An 8,801-nucleotide genomic window follows, 5' to 3' on the forward strand; every position below is an offset into this window, starting at 1 on the left:
TTTCAATTTAAATAAGTATGTTAATATTTATTTTTAAGAATATTATAAAATGTATTGAAAATACATTAAAGAAGGTTTTTGTGACATACTATTAAAAACACTGAAGCAAAAATAAATAGGATAAAAAATTAGACTAATCATATAATTTATCACCCAAATCAGAACCATTGTAAGAGAGAAAGAAAATACTTAATAAAAGATATGAAACATTGATATGAAGAGATACAAAGTGATATTTGGTGTGAAACAAATCTGTTCTGTTTAAACTAAACCATATGATGATTGTTCATTTTTATGACAAATTCAAAAAGGAATGAAAATGTTAATAGGAGATTCTTATGGCTTCTTTTAAAATAATTTGATGTAGTATACAGCTAAAATTATGTTATGTATCAAGTGAGAATTATGACAGAGGGAGAATTTTTATTCATTAATTATATGTAAGTGTATCAAACTAATATGACATTTGGCAATTTTAAATAAAACTTATTAATAAAAATTAAATGCAATTCTAATTTTTTCCAGGCATTGCAGCTGAATGTCTTCTATGTACTTACTAGATGAATTATATACTATAAAAATGCAGTATATATAAGTATACTTGAGGCCCGATGCACGAAATTCATGCAAGAGCAGGCCTTCCTTCCCCCAGCTGCTGGCATCGGCTTCCCTCTGACACCCAGGACCTGGGCTTCCCTCTGGCCCTGGCTTCATCTGGAAGGATGTCCAGAATGATGTCTGGTCTAATTAGCATATTACCCTTTTATTATTATAGATAATTCTATGTGTTTATTGTCAATAGGAGGTAAAACAGCAAAAGATTTGAAAGGATAAAATTTGATGTGGATGGATATGATTTAGAATAACTCTTTCTTCAAAGGATTTTATGAAATAGGTTCCAACTCATATCTATCTATGTTTTTTTCTTAATGGAGTCTGAAAGAATTAATGGAAAATGTTATTCATTTTTTGTATTCAGAGAATTTCGAGATGTTTGGTAGTCCTAGAAAATATTCAAGTTTTCATTTGAAGCAGCAGCTGCATTTACCTGTATGGTTGCCTGTTAAAGAAGAATTTCCTTGCCAGGATATGACACATCTTAGGGATGAGTTTGAGAAGTCACAAAGTAACGTGGAAAGTGAAGAGAGGGGGCGGGAGCTGGGGAGCATCTTTAAAGTCCCCAGTTTTTTCTGAAGCAATGCCTGCCCTCTGCTTCCCTGGGACCTTCCCACAGGGGCCTCCACCCCTTGTGAATTGTCAGAATTGTCAGCGGTTGGGCAAACAATCCGTCCACTGTGTTGTTTGCAAAGCGGTGTTCCCTCTGCCAGAAATGCAGACAAGACAGCAAATCACAGACTTCCGGAGTGCTTGTGGCCTTTATTTGTTAACAGACATCTACATACCACTTAATTCATATTGGACGCTTTAAGCACTTCTTACATTATTCACATTTTAATCCTTCTATCAGCTCCATGACTCGAGTGCTATCAACATCTCCATTTTACAGATGGTTAAATTAAGGCACAAGAAAGAGCCCGGGTAGGTCCGCCAGCCAGGGCTCTGGTTCGGAGGCCGGAGGCTTCAGTACATTGCTCTGCTGCCTGGGGTCACTCATTAAGGGGGTGTCCCCCCACCTTGAACAAACATTTAAAATTGTCTCTTTGGTGCCCAAAGAGGTTTTCTTTTTGTTATTGTTTTTCTACTTTTTTAATTTTTTTTTTCCTTTATTGATTAAGATATTAAATATGTGTCCTTATCCCCCCATTGCCTTACCATCCCCCCAACTCATGCACTCACGCCCCTGGTGTCTGTGTCCATTGGTTAGGCTTATATGCATGCATACAAGTCCTTTGGTTGATCTCTCCACCTTACCCCCACCCTCCCCGGTCTTCCCTCTGAGGTTCTTTCCTCGATGCTTAGCTGACTCTGGATCTGTTTTTGTTCATCAGTTTATGTTGTTCATTATATTCCACAAATGAGTGAGATCATGTGATATTTATCTTTCTCTGACTGGCTTCTTTCACTTAGCATAATGCTCTCCAGTTTTATCCATGCTGTTGCAAATGGTAAGAATGCCTTCTTTTTTACCACAGCATAGTATGCAATCCTGAGAAAGAAGAACAAAGTAGGAGGGATCTCAATACCAGATTTCAAGCTGTATTACAAAGCCACTGTTCTCAAAACTGCCTGGTACTGGCACAAGAACAGACATATAGATCAATGGAATAGAATAGAGAACTCAGAAATCGATCCAAACCACTATGCTCAATTAATATTTGACAAAGGAGGCAAGAACATACAATGGAATCAAGACAGTCTCTTCAATAAATGGTGTTGGGAAAATTGGACAGATACATGCAAAAATATGAACTAGATCACCAACTTACACCATACACAAAAATAAACTCAAAATGGATAATGGACTTAAACATAAGAAGGGAAACCATAAAAATACTAGAGGAATCCACAGGCAGCAAAATCTCAGACATATGCTGAAAATATTTCTTCACCGATACAGCTCCTATGAGAAAATAAACTAAAGAGAAAATAAACAAATGGGACTACATTAAAATAAAAAGCTTTTGTACAGCAAAAGAAACTATCAACAAAACAACAAGAAAGCCCACTGCATGGGAGAACATATTTGCCAATGTTATCACTGATAAAGGTTTAATATCCAACATTTACAGGGAACTCATACAACTTAACAAAAGGAAGGTAAACAACCCAATAAAAAAATGGACAACGGATCTAAATAGATACTTTTCAAAAGAAGACAGAAGGAAGGCCAAGAGACATAGGAAAAAATGCTCAAAGTCACTAATCATCCGAGAGATGCAAATCAAAACGACAATGCGGTTCCATCTCACACCTGTCAGAATGGCTATCATCAACAAATCAACAAATCACAAGTGTTGGCGAGGATGCAGAGAAAAAGGAACCCTCGTGCACTGCTGGTGGGAATACAGACTGGTGCAGCCACTGTGGAGAACAGTATGGAGTTTCCTCAAAAAATTAAAAATAGAACTCCCATTTGACCCAGTGATCCCACTTCTAGGAATATATCCCAAGAAACTAAAAACACCAACCAGAAAGGATATATGCACCCCTATGTTCATAGCAGCACAATTTACCATAGCTAAGATTTGGAAACAGCCCAAGTGCCCATCAGCAGATGAGTGGATTAAAAAACAGTACATCTACACAATGGAATACTACGCTGCTGTAAAAAGGAAGGAATTCTTACCAAAGAGGTTTTTACACTCGGAGGCACAGCATGGTCCAATGTTCAGCTTTGGTGAGGGCTATGCCTTCCTTTTCGAAGGTGGAAGTGAGAGATGGACAAGGGGATCCGAGGATCAACTGGAAGGCACCTCTCAGGTGGCCCCAGGACAGGAGGAGCTCAGTGAAGCTCAGGATGTGGCCCTGGTCACCCCACATCCACTGGCGATCCTTCAGGCTCCACAGGCCAAGTCCCCCGGTCAGGGGACCATGGAGAACTTTCCTAAGTTCGTTGATTAAATTTTAAATTTAGAGGCAAATGGTGAGAGTAGAGAAATTCCCGGAAACAGTTCCATGTTTGGGTCTCCAAGCAGCCTCTCTAACATGACTCTTAATGTAATCCTTTTTGAATTTCTAGACACGTGGTAGTTGAGGTGACAGGACATTTTATGTTTTGCTTTGGTTGTTTGTCCTTTAACTTTCTGCTTTACGTGGGAAACCTCCACAGAGCAATCTGGCACTGATTGAGTTCAGTTAGGATGGTGGATTTACATTAATGAAAAAAGATACCTCGTATGATAATATTTTCTTAAAAACTCTTTGAACACTTCGTGTCAAGAGGTGTCAGAGGTTTCACCAGATGTTAAGAACCATTCAGAGTGGCTTCTACTTTATATGCCTGTAAATGCGTGTGCTCTTATTCAACTACTCTGTCAGAAATGTTAAAAAATGGAACTAAACTAAAAGCAGAATTAATCCTAGATAAAACGGAAAAATTAGTTTATCTATTGGCCAGATATAATGCAAAAAATACACATTAGTTCTTTATAAGAAGTCAAAAGTTGTATCTAACTGGCTATAATTTCTTTTGCATTCAAAGACCTATGGTTAAGAAGGAAAAATATGGTTTAAATCTAATTAAATGTGCTCCAGAAAAAGAATATGTCCTGGAATTAAATAATGGTGATTACCATTTTCAAAGAGTGATTTTACAATATAATTTCCTCTCATTCTAGTTCTACTCAAAATGATAAAGTATGTCAGAATGAAAATCACACTTATTACGTGGGGTGTTATTTTTTCTGGAGACCTCTGGCCTCTATCTTTTTCAGTTAATTATATTTCAATAAGAAAGGGGCTATATTTGTTTATGTTTATGACATGCAATTGAGCTTTCTATATCCCAATGGAAATCACAGTATTTGCTAGAATGAGAATGTTTTTTTTAATATTTTCACTTATGAGGTGTTAAAGAACAGATAACATCAAGAAGTGAAAAGATAAAAACAATGCAAAAAGCAATTGGTCTCTAATTTAGGACATCAGAAACCCTAAATAAGATTTAATAGCATTTCTGGAAACACATCAGATTATCACATCTTCATTTGGCAGTTTCAAAAGTCTTGTTAAAATCTCTCCAAAAAAGGTCTTGCACCTTGATTGCTTATTCATTGCAACTAATTTTTAAAAATAATGGCCCTCTGTCTGCCCTGTGTAAATGACGAAGCTGCTGGACCAGCCATGCCATGATTATTACGAGATTGCAGATGTAATTGTGTGATCTTCTTCTAAATTAGGAAAATAAGCTTTACCACATCATAATATCCTTAAAAGACATTTGAAAACACTACGCTATATATATTTTACCTTTATTTATGCAAACACAAAACTGTTTGCAGAAAATACTGATGGGATTCTAAATGTCTAAATACTCAAGTCCATATTATATTGGAAATGGTTTTCTTTCATAGCTTCTGGTGTTTAAAACTTTCCATGCATTGGCTGGAGAGCATGCTGATTGCAATGACCTCATGAGTGCACTTTTCACCATCAGTAGTTTCAGGAATGTTTCTCGGTCCTTGAATCTCCTCCTTCTCAGGGCTTTCACCTAAAGCTTTCCACCTTTCCTACTGGGATTATTCAGGTCAATAGTATGGTTTACCCATTTGTTTTTTTGGTCTCATATGTATCATCCTTTCCTTTACGGGTCATATTTGCAAGCATTAATTTTTAAGCTTATCACTATGTTAAATGAATTTACATATAAAATTAACCATTCAGTAGTTGAGCTTGTCCCATAAAAAAACAAAACAAACATTAATGACAGATAAAGTGGCATGAGTTCATTCATTTATTCCCTTTTCCCTGCCTTTTTTCCACAAAGTCTTACTCTTTACCAAGATGTGTGTATTGAAGATATATATATATATTTTTTAAGATAAAGATAGGTCTAGGCCTCTAGGAGAAAATATGAATCAAGCAGATTAATGCCAAAATTAAAATCTAGACTCCATTTACGTTTTTAAGGTTACATCATTCACATCATCTACAAAAATTAGTATTTTATGTTTTGCTACTTGTTTTTTGCCCTACATTTTAAATGGCCTTTTACAATAGATGCAATAAAATGGTAATCGTGTCATCGTGTAGGTAAGTGAAAATATTGGACATGTGAAAATGAAAGGCAACCAAAGGTCTAGTAATTGAGCAAGAGATTGGAGATGAAAATTCTGAGACTAAAATGTGCCTTGAGATACACAAGTTCACACATGCATGTGCATAAATGCAAGCACACAAGCCATCACATCAGAGGTACTGGGAATTCAGAACTTACTGATCTTGGAACCTTATTAAAATGAGATAAAGGGATAGGAGAGGTGATCCCACCAGTCTAGGGCCTACCCTATTACAATAAGAATAATTTATTTCACCATCTAGTAGCATATGCTAAGTGACTTCATGTTTTATTTCTATATTTTCCTAAAGACCGTTCTGTTCCATGAGGCTGACCACACCTTTTTCCAATAGTTAATAAACATTTACACACATATCATTATCTCATGACTTTAAAAATGAAAACATTTTTTAATTTTTCTACCGGCCTACTAACCTAGCCACATTTTGCATTTTAAAAATATATCCTTATGTAAATATTTTCATAAATGGTAATATGCTATATACAGTGTATTGTACATATATTTAATATAAATATCTTCTAAAATCTGATATGTTTATACACCTGCCCAATTATGTTAAAAGCCTTCTAATATTCCAATGAATAACAATTGGTAGGATTATTAAAAATTAATATTCTCCTACAGATGAACATTTTGACCAACCATGAAATTAACATTATTTTACATTAAAATTTTCTGTGTACCTGTTTCTATATAGTCTTCAATATGCTTTAATTTTTCTTTGTTAAACTGGCAATGTTGGAACTCATATCTTTCTATAAACTAAACCCTAGTATTTTGTTTGATTATTCCTTCATGTTTAAAAAAAAGGAAAAATACAGATTTTGTTTTGGTTTGTAATTTCAGGATTTTTTAAAGTACTGTAAAAATATAGACTTTTTCTAGTAAACCGAATATCCCTACTGTCAAATGTGTAGCATTTTCTCTTCAGTTTATCAGATGTACCCGCTTGCCACCATCGGTTTTCATCATGTAGATATTCCTACAAAAGTTATCATCTGTATCCTTAAATCATGATTATAAATATTTGAGTGAGAAGATTCAATACTTCAAAGAGTTCTGACTTAATACTCCTTCATATAACCAACTGAAATTTAATTTAACTTCTTTAGCACTGATAAATATTATTTAAAAATAGTGTGGTGTTTTCATCAAAGAATAACCTGAAATGGAGATAGGCTGGATTCAGAGAGCCTTGAAGAGATTTCAGAATCCAGCTAACGTAGTTCTCAGAGCCCAGACACAAGCTCTGGCCAAACCTGGAAATAGCATCTATCAGGTTTGATTTACACTAAAAAAATATTTACTTTCATTAAGGCAAAAGATATATATATTGAATTTTCAGTATGTAAAAGAACAAAACTTGCATCACCAAGAAATAAAAGGGGGAAACTATCAAAAGCATGTTCTCTCCTGGGTTTTGTTTCAATCATTATGTTAAGAAATCTATTAACATCTATTAAATATTTTAATAGAAATTATATAAAACAATAAAAATAGAGCATCTTCTTAAAGTTTAAATTTTATTTTTAGATTCATTTGATAATACTGTGTTACCTTTAAATATGCTTTAAAAAATTCAAGGCCCACAGCACTTATTCATCTTGTATTTTATAGTTTTGATACCAGGCTGGTATGTAGGTAATGAAGGTAATATCTCCATTTCACAAACAGGTGAACTAAAATGCTTAGGTATAATTAGTTAGAGATAAAATCTAAAAGTAAAATAAATTCTTTTCAGTGGTAAAATTACAGTGTGTGTTTTTGCATCCCCACCCTCATACCTTGCCAACAAACCATTATATCTCCAATAATAAATCACCTATTTTTAACCTTTCATTTGAAATTATAACACAAATGTATTTTAAAATACATTTCATTTTAGAACAGTTTTAGGTTGCAAAATATTGCTAAGATAGCACAGAGACCCTCTCATATATCCTGCTATTAAATTCCCCCAATATTAACAACTTGCATTAGTATGGGACATCTGGTATAATTGAGAAAACAACATTGACACGTTATTTTTAAGCAAAGTCCATCCTAGTCAAATGTCTTTAGTTTTTACCTAATAGACTCTTTCTGCTCCAGGACCCCATCCAGAAAATCATATCACACCTAGTTGTCTCCATAGGCCCTCTTGTCTGTGACAAATGACTAGACTTTCTTTGGTATTGATGACTTTGACATTGGGATTTGTCTGATGTTTTTCCCATGATTAGCCTGGAGTAATGTGATTTTGGGAGGACAGCCACTGAGGTGCTGTGCCACTTTCATTACATCTTGTTAAAGGCATGTGCTATCAACATGACACATCACTGTGGATGTGAAATGTGTCACCTGGCTGAGGTCCTGAAGGTCAGATTTCTCCAGGGGTACTCTTTATTCCTCAAGATCCCATTCTGTAATGCACTCTTTAGAAGGGAGCCTGCAGTTAGCAGGTGGGGCATTATGCTTTAAGTCCTGCGGGGAAAACATTTACACACATTTTGGGGAATTTCTCTACACAGGCAATTTGTCTCTTCACCCAATTAATTATTTTCTTAAGTCATTTATGTGAGTGTCAACTTATGGGCATTTATTTTAAAATTCAGGTTGACTCCAGTTCAAATTTTGACAGTTAGCCATTGCCTCCTATGTCCTTTTGACTTACCTATTAATATTTTTTTGTTGTTTTGGGCTGATTTTTGTTCATTTTTGGTGTGTGTTTCTTTTGTCTCCAGTGACCTTGTCGTTTCGGAAGGATGTGAGCTTTGTTTGGTGGAAGTGTCCCCCAGTTTGGCTGGTCTAGTATTTCCTCATGATGTGATTATGGTTCCCATTTTGGAAAGAAAATCATTGAAATGATGCCGTGTATACAGATGATATTTATTGATTTCTTTACTGGTGATATTAGTTTCAATCCCTTGGTTAAGGTAGGGTCTGGAAAGTTATTATTTTTCTCTTTATAATTAAAAAGTGCCATGTAGGGGATAATGTAAGAATACTAGTATATAATTATGTCATTTATAGTTATGTCCACTTACTAGTTTTAGTATTCATTTATGATTTTTTACTTGAAAAATGTATTACTATGGCGATTGCCAAAGGGTAATTTTCTAC

Source organism: Eptesicus fuscus, chromosome 19 (assembly GCF_027574615.1).
Source record: "Eptesicus fuscus isolate TK198812 chromosome 19, DD_ASM_mEF_20220401, whole genome shotgun sequence".
Lineage (NCBI taxonomy): Eukaryota > Metazoa > Chordata > Mammalia > Chiroptera > Vespertilionidae > Eptesicus > Eptesicus fuscus.